The sequence below is a fragment of the Eulemur rufifrons genome, chromosome 29 (assembly GCF_041146395.1).
Source record: "Eulemur rufifrons isolate Redbay chromosome 29, OSU_ERuf_1, whole genome shotgun sequence".
Taxonomy (NCBI): domain Eukaryota; kingdom Metazoa; phylum Chordata; class Mammalia; order Primates; family Lemuridae; genus Eulemur; species Eulemur rufifrons.
The window spans coordinates 32,954,670-32,970,635 of NC_091011.1; the positions used below are offsets into that span (position 1 = coordinate 32,954,670).

Below are 15,966 nucleotides of genomic sequence, written 5' to 3' on the forward strand. Positions count from 1 at the left end.
TTATATAACATTTACATTGATTGTATTAGGCATTATAAATAATCTAATTATAATACTATTATAAATAGTATTATAAATAATATTATAAATAAATAAATTTATTATTTATAATAAATAAATAATCTATAGATTATTTATAAATATTATAAATAATCTATAGATTATAAAGTATACTTAAAGTATACTTTAAGTCATACTGAATGACTTAAAGTATACAGAGGATATGTGTAGGTTACATCCAAATATTACAACATTTTTATAAGGGACTTGAGCATTCACAGACCCTGGTATCCAAGGAGGAAGAGGATTCTGGAACCTACCCCCTGTGGCTATCAAGGGATGACTGCATACATATTCTCTCTCTCTCTCTCTCTCTCACACACACACATAAATACATATAAACTTATGCAAACTTTTAAAATTGTTTAAAATTTTTCAACTATTTAAGAAAATTAATAATTTAATGTGCAGGTCTACAATATGTATAAAAGTAAAATATATAATAAAATAATACAAAAGGTAGGAAGATATAAAAAGGATCATGCCACTATAAGTCTCAATAAATGCAAAAGGATTAAAATTATGCAAAGCATATTTTCTGACCCCAGTGGAATTAAATTACACATCAATTACAAAAAGACATTTGGAAAAAAATCTCCAAATAAACACTAAATAACACACTTCTAAATAACTCATGTGTCAAAAAAGAAGTCAAAGAGGAAATTAGAAAGTATTTTGGACATAGTGAAAATGAAAACAATCATACCAAAATTTATAGGATGCGGCTAAAGCAGTATTTAGAGGGAAATTTACAGTGATAAATGCTATACTGGAAAAGAAGAAAAGTCTCAACTCTTTAATTTCAACTTCCACGTTAAAAACTAGAAAAAGAAGAGCAAATAAAAGCCAATGTAAGCAAAAAAAAAAAAAAAGAAAAGAAATAATAAAGATTAAATCAGTGAAATATAAAACAGAAAAAAGTGAAGACTATATTAACAAAACTAAAAGCTGATTCTTTGAGAAGATCAATAATATCGATAAGCCTCTAGCCAGACTGATCAGACAAAAAGAAAGTAGACTCAAATTACCACTGTCAGGAATAGGAGAGGTGAAATTACAGATTCTACAAATATTAAATAAAATGGTAATTACTTTGGAAAATAATTTGTAATTTTCTTATAAAGGTACACATGCACTTAACCTGTAACATTGTTATTTCTCTCTTAAGCATTTACCCATAAGAAACAAAAGTATATGTCCAAAAACAGATTTGGAGAAGTATCTTCATAGCAGCTTTACTAATAAAACCCCGAAACTGGAATGAATCAACAAAGTGAATAATATTCATACAATAAAATACTACTCAGCAATAAATGTTAACAAACTACCAATACATGCAACAGCAGGGATGTATCACATAAACATTATGTTAAGTAAAAGAAGCCACCTAGAAAAAACTACATACTGTATACTGCCATATATATGAAGTTCTATAAAAGGAAAAATCAAATTATGATGAGAAAAATCAGATCAACGTTTGCATGCTGGCTTTAGGGCAACCGGCAGGAGACATGGAGGAACTTTCTGCGTGATTTTATTATCCTATAATTTGTGATGGTAGCCAGATATAGACATTTGTGAAAAGACATCATAGTTTTGAAAATCTATGTGTTCTATTCAATGTACACTATACCTTGATTAAATATAAATTATATTATCTACTTCTGAAAAATATCTCAATGGATTATTGACTGCTTATACCCACATACAGCAAGAATGTTAAAGAAGGAATCTATGTTGAATTTTTAGTAACTGGTTGTAGTAGGCAGAATGGTCCTTCACAGGTGTCCACTTACTAATTTCCAGAATCTGTGAATATGTTATCTTAAATGACAAAAGAGACTTTGCAGATGTGATTAAGATTAAAGCCCTTGAGATAAGAAAATTACCCTAAATTATCCATGTGAGTTCAATAAAATGTTGTTTCTTTTTTTATTTCTTTTATTAATAATAATTCCATAACCTTTCCATTTCTTCCTCCCCCTAGTTCCTAGCAACCACCATTCTACCCCTGCTTCTGTGAGTTTGACTATTTTAGAATCCGCATATAAATGTCTGGATTATTTCATTTAGCATAATGCCTCCATGTTGTGGAAAATGGCAGGAATTACTTCCCTAAGGCTGAAAAATATTGTATTGTATGCATATATTACATTTGCTTTATAAATTCATCTGTGGATGGGCATTTAGATTGTTTCCATATCTTGCTTCTTGTGAACAATGCTTCAGTGAACATGGGGGTGCAGGTTAACTCCCAAGATCTCCAAGATCTCCATTTCAAATCTTGTGTATAAGTAGCCAGACCTGGGACTTCTGGGTAATATGGCAGTTCTATTTTTAATTTGTTGAGGAATCTCCATAATGTTTTCCATAATGGCAAATTTCCAGTTTATATTCCATCAATAGTGTACCATGGTTCTCTTTTCTACACATTCTTGCCAATGTTTGTTATGGAGTTTTTAAATAATGGCCATCCTAACAGACATGAAGTATCTCCTTGAGGTTTTGATTTACATTTCCAGATGATTAGTGATGCTGAGTACCTATTCATATACCTGTTGGCCATTTGTATATCTTCTTTTGAGAAATGTCTATTCGGGCTCTCTGCACATTTTTGGTCAGGTTATTTTTTAAAATTTTTCCTGTTATTTAGTTATATGAGCTTCTTACATATTGTGAATATTAACCCCTTACCATATATGCGGTTTGCAAGTATTTTATCTCACTACATAGGCTGCCTTTTAATTTTGTTGATTATTTTCTTTGATGTGCAAAAAAAATTAGTTTAATATAATCCCATTAGTCAATTTTTGCTTTTGTTCCCCATGATTTTGAGGTCATATGCAAAAAAATCATTGCAAAGACTGATATCAAAGAAAATTTTCCCTGTTTTCCTCAAGGAGTTTTATGGTTTCAGGACTTATATTTAGGTTTGTACTACATTTTGAGTTGAATTTTGTGTGTGGTGTAAGACAAGGGTTCAATTTCACTGCACCGTCTGGCTGACCTTATGAGCCCTCATCAGCTCTTTCACCCTCCTCCAGTCTCATTCTAATGGGGGCTTTTGCCATGGCAGGCAGCCCTCCTTAGTGAGAACCTTTCCAAATGATTCAAATTTGTTTCTACCCACAGAGGAGAAAACAAATCCTTTCCCCATCAACAGGTTCAGAATCCATGGAGCCACTCGCCCCTCTTTCTTAGACCTGTCCACATGGGCACTTTCAGCCAGCTCTCCACTTATCACTTCTCCAGGTGACGAGCCCAGACATTCCTCTATCTTTACACAAGCTCCCAACCTGGTAGTAGTCTAGAGTGATCCTACAAATTCAACATGAATCAAGCTAAAAGCTGAAAAGCTACTCCTCCAGACATGAGTGATTTCCTTGGACGCCTTCCCTTTCTCTTGCACATTTGGCTTAGGTGGGAGGAAAGCATACTAAGGGAACTGAGCAAAAAAATAAAAATATTTAAATTCCTTTTAAAGAATCTTTCATCAATCACATCTATGATCTCTAGTCTTTTGTTACATGAATTAGATGAACTGGATTAGGTAAAATAATTGCAGGCTTATTTGGCTATTTTTATTTTTGTTATTTGAAATTTTTAATGTGTATTTTGATAGATTTAGGAGTGCAAGTGGTTTTTAATTATATGCATAAATTTCATACTGGTGATATCTGGGATTTTAGGGTACTCATCACCTGAATACTGTACATTGCACCAAATAGATAGTTTTTCTTCCTTCAACCCCTCTTACCCCTTCTGAGTCTCCAACATCCCTTGTACTAATCTGTATGCCCCTGTGTACCCATAGCTTAGCTCCCACTTATAAGTGAGAACATGAAGTATTTGGTTTTCCATTCCTGTGTTACCTTACTTAGGATAATGGCCTCTACTTCTATCCAAGTTGCTGAGAATGACATTATTTCATCCATTTTATGGCTGAGTAATATTTCATGGGGTATGTGTGTGTGTTTGTGTGTGAGTATCACATTTTCTTTATCCACTCATCAGTTAATAGGCATTTAGATTGAATCCATATCTTTGCAATTGTGAATCATGCTGCAATAAGCATATGAGTGCCAGTGCCTTTTTGATATAATGACTTCTTTTCCTTTGGGTAGATACCCAGTAGTGGGATTGGTGATCAAATGGTAGATCTACTTTTTGTTCTTTGGGGAATCTCCATACTGTTTTCCATAGAGGCTGTACTAATTTACAGTCCTTCCAACTGTATATAAGTGTTCTCTTTTCACTGCACCCATGCCAATATCTATTTTTTTTTTCTTTTGTAATAGTCACTCTGACTGGGGTAAGGTAGTACCATATTGTGGTTTTAATTTGCATTTCCCTGATGATTAGTGATGTTGAGCATTTTTTCATATGTTTGTTGGCCATTGTATATCCTCTTTTGAAAAATAATCTCATCATGTCATTTGCTTACTTTTTAATGGGATTATTTGTTTTTTTTTTCTTGCTAATCTGTTTGAGTTATTTGTAAATTCTGGATTTTAGTCCTTTGTCAAATGTATATATGAATATTTTTTCTCATTCTGTAGGTTGTCTATTTACTCTGTTGATTATTTGTCTTGCTCTGCAGAAGATTTTTAGTTTAATTAGGCCCCGTTTATTTAGTTTTGTTTTGTTGCATTTGCTTCCGGGGTCTTAGTCATGAATTCTTTGCCCAGGCCAACATCCAAAAGAGTTTTTCCTAGGTTTTCTCCTAGAATTTTTTTTTTGAGGTCTTACATTTAAGTCTTTGATCCATCTCAAGTTAATTTTTGTATATGGTGAGAGATAGACATCCACTTTCATTCTTTTGCATGTGGCTATCCAATTTTTCCAGCACCATTTATTGAATAGGGTGTCCTTTCCTTAGTGTATGCTTTTATCTGCATCATTGAAGATCAGTTGGTTACAGTTATTTGGCTGTATTTCTGGGTTCTCTATTCTCTTTCATTGATCTCTGTGTCTGCTTTTATACCAGTACAATGCTGTTTTGATTACTTCAATATTTGGCTGTATTTTAATGAATTAGTTGAACAGGTATCTAGTTTACACAGTTAACATTCATTGTCCTCAGCTTGGTACCTGGATCAAAATTGGAGTCCACACAAATATTCCATTCCATACTATATTCATTGTACCATTTTAGGGTGGACAAAAATATAATATTTTAGGAAAGGTCAAATTGGTGGCAAAATGTATTTGAAATGGGAGTGCCCCTTTCCTTATCCACAGCCAGTACATAACATAGCTATTCTCATTTCCTAAGCTATTAGAAACAGAATTTTAGTTCTTAATGTTATTTACATATGCATATGTATCCTCCATACTTTCTGTCTACTATCATCTTCTGCTGGCCCCTCTGCAGATCACTCACCTCCAGACACACCGGACTACTTGCAGTTTCTTAAACATGTCCAGACTTGCTTATTTGACCTACCCAACAAGAGAGATTCTATATTTACTTTTCTCCTGTGTGGAATGTTCTTTCCCCACATCTCCACATGTGGGGATTTCTCCCTAACTTCATTCAGTGCAGGTCTTTCCCTATTACTAAGCCCATCCTGAGATCCCAGGCTAACAGAGTTAGCCCTCCCCCTCAGTCTTCCTGAAGGTCTCTTCCATGCTTTTTTTTTTTTTAAATATGATACACACAAACTTGTATCATATGTCTATTTGTTTATTTCTTATCACTGCTCTCCAATAGGACATCTAATTTCCCTGTCTCAGTCACCACAGTATTTTTTGATATTTCTAGTTAGTTTCTGGCACATGATAGGTGCTTGAGACATATTTGTTTTATAAATGAATAATTAATCATTGAAATCAGCAAGGATACTTTCAGTCCGATGCAGGTGATGTATCACAAAGTCTCATCAATGGGATGCATTAAATTTTAATTTTCCTAATATGTATGTATTTTAAACAACTTGACTCAATAAAATTCACTATTAGATACATGTCAAGCAAAATATAGAACATCAAAGCCAAAAAGGAGACATTAAAAGCAACAAGGGAGGAAAAAAACAGAAAACCTACAAAAAGCGATAACTGCACTACCAGCTGATTTTTCCTTATCAAAATCAGAAGCCAGAAAAGTATGAAGGATCTTTAAGGTGCTGAGAGAAACTGTCAACCTTGAACTGTGTACTTAGCAGAACTATCTTTCAAGAATGAGGGCAAAAAGACACCATAAATAAACAAAAACTGAGCAACCATCACTAAAGAAACTTCTAAAAAATGTCCTAAAAGAAAGAAAACAATCCCAGAATGTAGGTTTAAGATACAAAGATAAATGGTGAATAAGGAAAATGGTAAATATATGGACAAGTATAAAAAAACATTGATGGCTTTAAGCAGTATAATAATATCTCATTAGTGATGTTATATTTTAAAAATAAAGGTAAAGTACTAACACATAATAGCATATAACTTAGGGCAAGGCTTTTGGCTTTAAAACATTCCAAAGTTCTTGTATTGTTAGTGGGGAGGATGAAGATAGTGATAAAGTTTAGAATTTGTTAAATAGGTTAAATTTTAAAAGGTGATTACCAAAATGATAGAAATAAAGTATATATTTTCAGCAAAAAGATGCAGGTAAAATTGAATGAGAAAAAATGAAAACCAATTCAATTGAAAACAAAGCAAGAGGTGAGTGAAGGATAGGGGACAAATACTGAAAGAAAGAGAAAAAAAATAAGATGATAGAAATACATTTGAGTATATTACAAGTCTTAATAAATATAAGTGAATCAAAACCCCAATTAGAATACATAGGTCATATTAGAAAATAAACTGAGACATGTGCTGTTTATAAAATACAGATCTAGTGTATAATAAAGAGAAAGTCTGAAAGTAAAGGGATGGTCAAAGATAAACCAGGAAAATACTAGAAAAGGAAAAAAAGCTGGTTTTGCTATTTTAATATTGTATAAACACAATGGAGGACAAAAAGATTTACTCAAGATAATTATTAATACTTACTTAATATTTTATTAATACTAATAAAAGACTTTAAAAGGATATAATAATCTTATTTTCTCTATACCTAATAACAGAGTTTCAAAATATCTAAAGCCAAAATTAATAGCTCTAAAAGGATAAATAAACAAATCTGTCATGATATTTGGAAACTTTAATAATGTATTTCAAGCAGCCATTATAGAATCCTGCAAGGATTATGCGGCAAAATATGGAATATTTGAACAAAATAATCAATGATCTTGCGCTAATTGACATATAAAACTTTACACCCAACAATATGTGGATACAAATTATATTCAAGCATACAAAGAGCATTTTACAAATAGCAGGAACACTAAGCAATAAAATGGGTCTTGCAAACTTCTAGGAATTAGTATGATATAGACCAAATCCTATGAATACCTTATATTTAAGTTGAACCAATAACAAAAGCTATAACTAAAACACTCATTTGTTTGGAAGTTTAAAAACACACTTTTAATGCACTAATGTCTCCAAAAAGGGACAACAAAAAATAAGATATGTTATAATCAAACTCTATTGAAAATTCTTTATATAAAACACATAATATGTAACTCAAATAGTACTTAGAGGAAAATTTATAGCTGTAATAGATATATAAGAGAAGACTAAAGGTTGAAAAATAATGAGCTAAATAGACAATTTTGAAAATTATTAAAAGAAATATAGAAGGCCCCCCAAATAAAACAAAAGAAATAATGAAAATAGAAGAAATTAATAAAATATAAAATACATCTACAAAAGCCAAAAGTTTGTTCTACAAGAATTGTAAAATTGTCAAATAAGTAATTTTGAAAACTTAGTTCCAATGTCTAAATGTCTAGATGAAACATAGCCTTCCTAAATTGTCTCCAAAAATATAAATTTCAAAGTTTTATATCATGAAAGAAATTAAGGCATTATTTATTAAATAAAAATCTTCCCAAACAACAGGACTCTATAGCATTAGTGGAAAGTTCTACTAAGCCCTGAAGGAATGAATTGGCCAAATTTACCCAAACCATAACTCCAAAGTGGAGAAAGAAAGAGACAATCTCAAACCTATTTCATGAAGCCTTGATGCCTCAAATTGGTGGGGTCTTTGTAGGAATTACAGACCAATTTAAGTAATGAACATACAAGCAAAAATACTAACCAAAATACTAGTAAGTCAAATGCAGAAATGTATAAAAAGTGATAATAAATCAAGACAAAGGTAGGTTTATCTCATGAATATAAAAATTTTTAATGTTAAAAATCAGTCAATATAACTCATCATATTAATAAATTAAATACAAATCATATAATACCAATAGCTGTAGAATAAAACATTTTATACAATGTAGAATCCATTCATGATGAGAAAGAAAATCTTAGAAAAGTAGGAATAGAAGGTAGTTTCTTTCACAAAATGAAAATATTTATATTAACCTTTAGTAAACTTAATATTTAATGGTGAAACAGATAATCTAGGAAAACACAAGATACTCACTATCATCAATTGTCTTCAGCATTATATCAGAGATTTTAGCCCATGTAATAAGGAAATACAAAATTTAAAATGGCATAATTATTAGAAAAGAAGAAATGAAATTGTCATTATTTGAAGATGATGTTATGTATACACAGAAATCCCAAATAATTTATAGATGAATTATTACTAGCTTTGCAATAATATTGGCCACTCTATTAGCAAAAACATAAACAGCATCAGAACAAACACAGAATGTAATTTTTTAAAAGATGCCATTTAAATTTTTTTTAAGAACATGAATTACAGCTATATAAATGTTATTTGTCTGGAGAAATTATAAAATTAGATTTAAAAAAGTCAAAGAAAGTATAAATGAATGTAAATATATAACATACTCAGAAATAAATAGATTCAATATTCTAAAGCTATCAGTTCTCCTCAAACTCATCTATGAATTCAATTCAAGAAGAAAAAAAAACCTCTCACAATGTTTCATGCAAAATAACAAGCAGAATCTATACTACGGATTTAAGAATAAAGACAAAGTCAAAATATAGTGAAGAAGAATAACAAGGTAGAAAAATTTAGCCTATCAGGTAGTCAGGACCGCTTATAAAGCTCAGGTATCAAGCAATATGTGGTACTGACTCTGAGATAAACAAATAGACCAATGAAGTAAAATAGGGATCCCAGAAACAGAACTAACTTTATAGGGAAATTAGGTATGTGACAACATGTCATTACATATCAGTGGATAAATGAGAGCATTTTAATGAAATGGTGCTGATAAAATTGATTAGCCATATTAAAAGGAAAAAAAAGGTAAAGGATGAGAAGGAGAAATTGAATCCACACCTCATAGGATATACAAAAATGTAATTCTAAATGGATTCAAGACTTAACTGTGAAAATCATAACTTAAAAAAAGATATAGGAGAATATTTTTATGACGTCATGGTTAGAAAGCATATCCTAAACAAGATACAAAATAGAATAACAACGAAAGAAAACTAAGGGATTGTCTTCTTGGAATACATGATTTTAAAAAATGAAAATATAAGTCACAACCTGAGAGAAGACATTTACTATACTTAAATGTGAGAGAGTAACTGTGTCCAGAATATATAAAAAATTTCTTAAAATTAATTAGAAAATGAACAATTCAATATAAAAAGTGGGTAAAAGACATTTGAAAATTTATATTAGAAGAAACCTAAATGAAAAATAATGCTAAATCTCATCCCTAGCCTGGGAAATACACATTAACATCATTTTTACATGGTATTTTACAACCAGAAGATTGGTGAACACTGAAAAAATCTTAAAATGCCAATATAGGTAAGAATGAAGAGCATTAAAAAATCTTATATGTTGCTGGTGGGAGTTGAAATTGGCACAATGACTTTGGTACTTGTTCTCTGTATGTTGTCTTTTTTGTTCCTCTGTTCCTTCATCACTACCTTCTTTTGAGTTAAGTTGATATTTTTTAGTGTGCCATTTTAATTTCCTTGTGATTTTTTTCATATATTTTTTGAGTAATTTTCCCAATGGTTGCCCTGTGGATCACAATTAACATCTTTACTTTTAACAACCTAGTTCAGACAACACACTAATTTTAAAAATATCCAAAAACTTTGTTTAGTTGTTATTTATCTACATTCCCAATGCTCTCCTTTGTGCTATTATTGTAATACAAATTACATCTTTATATACTGTGTGCCTATTCACATAGATCTATAATTATTGATTATGGAGTTGTCTTTTAAATCAAAGAGGAGAAAAATAGTTACAAACAGAAAAACACCTTCATATTTTAAGAGCAGCACTAAATTTCTTAGAATTCATTGCTAGATTTTCTAACAATGAGTTCTTTTAGTTTTTGCATGACTGGAAATGTCTTAAACTCACCTTCAATTTTGAAGGTTAGTTTTGCTAGGTATATAATTTTTGGTTGGCAGTGTTTTTTTTTTTTTTTTTTCCCCCACCACTTTCAATATGTTACTCCACTTCTCTCTGGCCTACATGATTTCTGATGAGAAGTCAACTGTTAATTTTATCGAGAACTCTTATAGGTGATGGGTTGCTTCTCTCTTGCTGTTTTCAAGTTTCTCTATGCATCTTTGGCTTTCAACAGTTTCATTATGGTTTGTCTACATATGGATCTCTTTGGGGTTTATCCTACTTGAAGTTCATGAGCTTCTTGGACATGTAAATTATTGCTTTTATTGAATTTGAAAAGTTTTCAGCCATTACTTCTTCAAATATTCTTTCTGTCCCTTTCTCTCCCTTTTCTTCTCTGGTACTTTTTTTATGCATATGTTGGTACACTTGATCATGTCCTATAGGTCTTTGAAATTCTGTTAATTTTTCTTCTTCCTCTTTTCTTCCTGTTCTTCAGACTAAATAATCTCAATTGTGCTATCTTTGATTTTGCTGCTTTTTTCCTCTGCCTGGTCACATTTTCTACTGAGCCCCTCTAGTAAATTTTTCATTTAAGTTATTGCATTTTTCAACTCCAGAATTCCTATTTGTTCTTTTTTTATTTCTATCTCTTTATGAATGTTCTCTGTTCACAGAGACATATATTCTCATATAACCTTTAAACATGGGTATTTCTCTGAAGTTATTTAAAATATCTGACTTAAATTCTTTGTCTAATAAGTCTGACACCTGAGCTACTTCAGGAACAGTTATTACTGACTTTTCTTTTCCTGTGTATGGGCCATACTTTCTTGTTTCTTTGCTTGTCTCAAAATTTTTTTTTGTTGAAAAATGGGACATTTTAAACAAAATTAGATGGCAACACTGGAAATCACGTTCTCACATCTCCCCAGGGTTTGTCGTTTCTGTTTGTTGTTGTTTTGTTTGTTTAGTGACTTTTCTGAACTAATTCTGTAATATATGTTTCATATGGTACTGAATTCTCTGATATGTTAGCTTAATAGTCAATTAATGATTGGACAGAGATTTCCTTAAATGCCTGGAATCAATAGTCCCCAAGCCCCTTGTCAAGGGGCTGTGTGTGTGTGTGTGTGTGTGTGTATGTGTGTTAGGGCACACTTTAAATACTTAGTCAGGCAGCTGATAAATCCACCTTGGCCTTCACTTCCTGTGTGAGCAGAGCCTTAAAGTCAGCTTGAGATGAGAGCTTAGGACCTTTTCAGGATCATTCCTGACCATGGACCCAGCTTATCATGCATGTGGCCTTCTAGATTCTTGGGAATTTGATGTGATTTTTCATTGTTCTTATGCTTATCTCATTCCTCAGTTTTTTCTTTGAAGCTTTTGGTTAGCCTATTATTTGCCACATTGTTATCCACTACCTCAGGCAGCCATAAAGTTAATCAATTGTCTTTAATTGTTTTCAACAAATACTTCTGGGAAAGAGGTTTTCACTCTGGCTGAACTCCACATGAGGCCAAATAAAGAAAACTTTGAAAGTAGGTCTTGCAGGGAAGCACCAGAGAGGCCAAATAATGACAATATTTTAGGTTTGAGGCTTTGAAGGAGCTCAAACCCCTGGCCCCAGCCTCCCCAAGATTGTCAAGTTATTGATTTTCACTGAGGATACAAGCTCTTACTTGTTAAGGCTCCTATGGAGCTAGAAAGTGAAATATGAGAATATGATGAGTTAAAATACTACAAAGCTCACTGTTCTTACCAAGATTCAGCTGATTTGTTTTTTGAAACACGCTTTCTGAGTTGCTGGAAGCCTTTGGTTAATTTCCAGAGTTTCCAAAAAAAAAAAAAAAAAAAAGAATCATCCTGACAAATTTTGTAAGTTTGTCATTGCTTTTATGGAGAAAAGAATTTTCAGAGATTTGAACTGACATTCTTGCTGACATCATTGTGGAAAAATGACTTTGGAATTCCACTTGGCATTACCTACTGAAATTTATTGTGTGACTTGCCTAGGAGCTGGTTGTTTTACTCTTTCTCATGCCACAGTGAAAGACTAGGCATGCTCAAGAATATTCATATAGCGCTGTTCAAAAGAGCCAAAACCTGGAGACAACTAAAACATACCATAGAAGAATAAATAAATAAATTATGGTGCAAAGGGAATATTTTATAGCAATAAAAATGAATGAATCACAGATACATATACCCATATGGATAAATCCTCATAACATACTTTTATGGAAGAAAAAAAAAGCTAAAGAAGAATGTATTCAATAAGATTACATTTTTATAGAGGTCAAAAACATGTTTAAAACTATTAAAGAGAGGAAAATAAATAATTTTTTAAATGAAAAAGATTAATGGCTAACCTTGTTTCAGAAAGATAGGAAAGAAATAAGTGCTGAGAGAATTTTAATAGTGTCAGCAAAGTTCTATTCTTCAGTTGGATGAAGAATTCACGGGTATTTATTTTATTATTGTGCTTTGTGATTTGAGAATATAACTTCTTATATTTTTATATGTACCAAATATTTTACATTAATAAAAAGAGGGAATTTTGACCATTTATAATGGTTTTAACCTTTTTTCTCTTACATATATTTGTGCTACCTGTACAAGAAAGTCCTGATAGAGTGGTTAAAAGGGAACAGAGAATTATGAGATTTACAGCCTTTATTATTTATTAACCTGTGTACAGGATCTTAAAAGGTTACTTGATGTTTTTGAGCCAGTATCCTATTGGTGGTTCTGTACTTACTTCAACAGTACATTGTGAGAATAATGGTAGATGAATAGCAGGTACTATTAGCAACATGACATCACAATATCCACTCAAAGAAATCCATCCATCATTCAGATAACCAGGTGTTCAACAGTTTTTTTGGTTTTGTTTGTTTTGATAAAAATGTACAGACAGCTAAGGAAATTTTAACATTTTTATGAAGACATGGTAGCATTGTTAAAATAGCATCAAAGTGAAAACCTTTATAGCAAATCTTTATAAGTATTGATCCATTTTTTATTTAACAGTTAAAAAAAAATCCACCTTTTATAGGTATTTTTATGTCCTAGACACACTTTCTGAAATGCCCTATAATAATAAAACCATTTTGACATAACTGTTCTTCCAATTATGGTTTCCAATACATCAAACATTTCAATATTTCAGAATATTCTTTTTTCCTTCAAACCAGAATCTGAGAAGCAGCCAATTTGGGTATCTGTAGATTTGAGGAATTTACTCTTTGTGTAAGTTTTAAATATATTGTTTAAATAACCTGGGAATCTTAAAAGTCCCCCAAATTTCCACTGAACTCCACTGAGCATGTTCATTCTGTGCCAATAATACACTGATTTGCTGATATAGTTTGTTGTACATTTTCTATTTAAGCATCAACATGAAACCCACCCCTTGTGCCAGATTCATTCTTCTAATTCCTTCAGCTCATTAGTACCCACAGGGGAAGAAAGGACAGAACCTGTCAAATGTTAGGAGGGCTGTTATGAACAAGCTCACCATCAAGCAAAAGTTCCAGGTAATCAAATTTTGTCGTTGGCATTTTCCTTTTTTGTGCACATTTCTTATCTTCTGAGTTCCCATCCTCTATGGCTCTAAATCATTTGTGATTTCTACCTTTTCCACATCACATCTTTGTAGGCCCACTAAAATTATTAGCAACCACGGGGAGGGGTTCAGTCTCTTAACCTATCAGCATGGCACCAGTGCCTATGTTACAATTCTGCCTGACTTGGACTTAGACTTTGGACTTGACAATCAGAAAGATATAACCCAGTTGCACAATCTGGGATGTTCACCAAAGCAAGTTAAAATTTTGGAATATCTACTGTTTGGTATGTCATAGTGTGCATAATTAAGAATCAGATCCACTTTTAATTTGCAAATAGCTCAGAATGTCAGTGCCACAGAGGACCTTCAACATTTTCAGTTCCACCTAGATGATTGTGCAGAACAGGAAACTAAGGCCCAGAAAAGTTAAACGATTTGCCACAAATAGCACACTATTTAAGTGGCAGAGCCAGGACCAAGATTTCTTAATTCTTAGGCTGACTCTTTTTCTTTAATCTTTTCTTTTCTTTTTCAACCATGCCTGCTGGTTGCTTAATCAGGGGGGAGAAAAAGCATTTGTACAAATCCTTGCTCTTAATAAATAAATAGCCAATGTTAGTACAGCTGGTGGTCAGCATGTCCCTGCTATATGTTGTTGATGCTTTGTTTGTAATTGGCTATTTTAAATGGGTGCCTCCTAAAATGAAATTAAGTTTATATTCAACTATCTTCATGCTTACATTTGGCAATTGTGCACACAGTGAGGCTAATAATGATGATTTTGATGAGTATAAGTAATATATTGGCATTCTACTTGAGAAGGTTTCTGAATTATTGCCTAAACTTCCACACACTTAAAATAATTAGAAATTGTGAATGCTAACATAATAATTCTCTTTGGGCTGATTCCTTTCCATTTTTTAATTGCTCATTACCAAAAGTAAAGACTGAGTAACAAGCACCACATTAATGGTCCCATAAAACCCCTGAGATGAGCAATGTCCTGAATACCGATCATGTCAAATGCACTTTTTAAATACAGCTAACGTTATCAAAATTATATTTCTGTAGGTTCTGACTTTTTAAAGAGTTAGAGCAAAGATCTCTGGGACAAACAATGCATTGTGAAGTGAACATTCCCACCCTACATTTTTAATCACAAATGGAATTGTCAGGCGTCATTGAATAAAAATTCATTACACAGAAAGAAAAATAATCTTAATTAGATTTATCTTAGATTAATAAAACTCACAGCGCATATGTAGTGGGTCATAATATATTTCCCTTAAGCCCAGGATTGCTAAAAATACCAAATCAATCACCACCCAGATTGCATCATGAAGTGTGTGAACTAGTGCATTAAAAAGCCGTGTTAGCACCAACAAAGTTTATTGGGGTAACTGCATTCAAGACGCACATGGCATACCTTTAAATAGCACTGTTAAAATACCAAATAAAATGTCAACGTCTGTCAGGTCTCTGGCTTTTATAAATTGTTTAGACTGGGAAACGTTGGGGTTTGGACATTGTTCTTTTCATATGATGTAGAAGAGAAGAGACCATAAAAAGAAAAGAACAATAAAGCATAGCTCATTTTTGAAGTTCTTTCATGGAAAAACATACTCTGGATCATTACCCTCCTAATCAACAATTTCCTTCTTCCTCCCAATCCTTCCCGTCTGGTATTTACCTTTCTCCCCCTCCCTCTCTCTGGGTGGTATTCTGAGCTTCTACATACTACTCAGTAATCATATTTTAAAAAGCTCTTAAAAAGAGAATCCCAGGATGGCATGGCAGATATGTATATACTAAGAGTATTTTTAACCTGAACCATAGCTTTCCTTACCATGTCTATGCTCTTAAAAACACACCAGAGTGCCCTGACTGCAGAGCTTTCTGGAAGAAAGGGAGGCCCTGCAAGCAGGATAGGCTACTCCCCACCTACAGACCAGTTATTATCACACCTTTGTGG

At 32.3% G+C, this 15,966-nt stretch overlaps 1 protein-coding gene across 1 annotated transcript in view; it reads right to left on the reverse strand.

The window, feature by feature from the left end:
- Positions 1-15,966, reverse strand: part of HDAC9 (histone deacetylase 9) — an 830,046-nt gene that overhangs the window by 138,871 nt on the left and 675,209 nt on the right. The window lies entirely within an intron of this gene.